The sequence below is a fragment of the Engraulis encrasicolus genome, chromosome 11 (assembly GCF_034702125.1).
Source record: "Engraulis encrasicolus isolate BLACKSEA-1 chromosome 11, IST_EnEncr_1.0, whole genome shotgun sequence".
NCBI classification, from domain to species: Eukaryota; Metazoa; Chordata; class Actinopteri; order Clupeiformes; family Engraulidae; genus Engraulis; species Engraulis encrasicolus.
The window spans coordinates 16,533,598-16,536,097 of NC_085867.1; the positions used below are offsets into that span (position 1 = coordinate 16,533,598).

At 47.0% G+C, this 2,500-nt stretch overlaps 2 protein-coding genes across 3 annotated transcripts in view; one reads left to right on the forward strand and one right to left on the reverse strand.

Moving 5' to 3' along the window:
• Nucleotides 1-2,500, reverse strand: part of vcanb (versican b) — a 303,281-nt gene that overhangs the window by 286,603 nt on the left and 14,178 nt on the right. The window lies entirely within an intron of this gene.
• The window catches only part of ssbp2b (single stranded DNA binding protein 2b), a 126,092-nt gene that overhangs the window by 114,831 nt on the left and 8,761 nt on the right, over nt 1-2,500 (forward strand). The window lies entirely within an intron of this gene.

Here is a 2,500-nt window from a genome sequence, read left to right on the forward strand (position 1 = left end):
ATTTTGGACAAACACACAAACACACACACACACGCACGCACGCACGCACACACACACACAAGCACACACACGCACTCACTCAAATAGTGCTGATACAGTAGAGTAGAAGATGGCAGTGTTTGAGTTCAGCGATACTGTAAAGGCAGCCTGGATGCCCAGGTCCCTGTCAACAGACTCTTCACCTCCTCCTCCTCCCTTCTATCTTTCTCTCTCTCTCTCTCTTTCTCCACCTCCACCCGCTCTCGCTTCTCCTCCTCTATTTCTTTCTCACTTTCCTCTTTCTTCCTTCTCTCTCTCCTTCTCCTAGTCTCTACCAGCGCCCCCTCTCTCTCCTCATCCCCTCATCCTCCTCATCTTCCTACCTCCCCCCTCTTCTCTTCCCCCTCTTCTCTCCTCATCCCCCTCTCCCTCCCTCCCTCCCCTCCTCCTCCTAGTAGCTCCTGTACTAGGGCCAAGGCTGTGTGGAGCTCCAGCAGTATTTACGGAAAGCAGCTCCACAGCAGCAGCGGCAAGGGCTCGGGAATCACCGGCCGAGTCAGCAACAAACCCAGAGATAGATAGATAGATAGAGAGAGAGAGAGAGAGAGAGAGAGAGAGAGAGAGAGAGAGAGAGAGAGAGAGAGAGAGAGAGAGAGAGAGAGAGAGAGAGGAGCTATAAGGAAAACTATAGAGAAAGATATGTACGAGGGATGGAGAAGAGGTAAGAGAGAAAGGGAGATGGACAGAGAGAGATAGAAGAATGGAGGTAAGGGGGGAGGCCTAATTAGATTTGGGGAGGTATATTGAAGGAGGACAAAAATGATTGTTGTTGGTCGTTTTTTTAAGGGGGGGGGGGTAGGTGTGGAGGAGGAGGAGGAGAGGAGATGGCAAGGGAGGTTGTTGTTCTGTGTGGGGCGGGTGGGGTTGGGCAGCATAGGAGGAGAGGTGATGGGAATGTAAGCTGTTGAGGAAGTGGGTGGTAAGGTAAAAGGGGGGGGGGGGGGGGGGCGAAGCATACAGGAGAGGTGATGAAGGGGGTGATGGTAAGGGATATGCAGAATGCTGACCCCAGCACCAGGGATCACTGGCCACAAACACTGCTGCCTCCCCTCCCCTCGTAAAAGACAGCCATCGTTTTGTAGGGGTGTGTGTGTGTGTGTGTGTGTGTGTGTGTGTGTGTGTGTGTGTGTGAATGGAAAGAATTTCAATTCAAAGTAATGCCATAATACGAACACTAGGTGGTGGTGTTCTATGTACTTTCAATGGTGTAGGTTATTCAAAGAAAGAATGAGATGGCACCACCTAGTGTTCGTATTATGGCATGATTTTGAATGGAAATTCATTCAATTCGGAATCTCGTACAATGTGTATGTGTGTGTGTGTGTGTGTGTGTGTGTGTGTGTGTGTGTGTGTGTGTGTGTGTGTGTGTGTGTGAGAGAGAGAGAGAGGGAGAGAGAGAGAGAGAGAGAGAGAGAGAGAGAGAGAGAGAGAGAGAGAGAGAGAGAGAGAGAGAGAGAGAGAGAGAGAGAGAAAGCATCCAGCCTACCCTGGTAATGGCCAAGAAGAGAGTGTTATGGTCCACGCAGCGACGACAGGGTAGCTTTGTTATTGTGCATGCATGTGATAACAAAGTTGTCAGTTTGGTAACTCCTGTCTGTCCGGTTTCAGCTTTGTCAAGGTTAAAGTGTAACATTTCACAACTATTGTTTGTTTTTGAAGCAAAAATAATGGCACAAAAAGTGTTTACTCAATATTTAGATTTTGCTACACAGACACAAAACTTACGTACTATGACATGGGTATTTACCACCATCAGCAATTATACACAAGATTTGTACTATTACACAAGTATTTACCATTTCCTGTCTGGTAATAGGCCTACATTTTTTACATGATGTGCAGAGCATGAAGTGGTGGCCATCCTCCAACCCCATCGTGACCTATGTTACCTACCTTTATTAGGGACACACACAGTGCTAAGCTTGTCATTTTTCTCACTATGACATTCTGCACATGCAACAGCAATGGATATGATAATGTCACTTTGCTACCCAGGCAAATGTGATGGCGGGATCTATACTTGATTTGTAAACTCGTTGTTTGGGTGTCTTGGGCACCTTTGCAATATTTCATCCACATCTTCTAAGCCAGGGGTTCCCAACCTTTTCCAACTTGGGGCCCACTCAAAATTGTCACAAATGTTCGAGGCCCACCTCTGACCCGATTGCGAATAAAACTCAAATAAATCAACAGCAACACACACCAAAATGTGATAATAATTTTTTGAAAATTATTTCAAGGCCCACTTGGAATACCTTCAGGGCCCACCAGTGGGCCCCAGCCCATAGTTTGAAAATCACTGTTCTAAGCATTACTGCTTTGCAGGTGTTTATGGACGTCCTTGATGTATGACGCTTGCCTGCTTTGTTTGTTTGGATCCCCCTGCAGGTACATGCTTGATTACACAAGCCGACATGTGGCACCTGTCCTAGTCAGGCATGCTTTCTTTTTTAATATATTT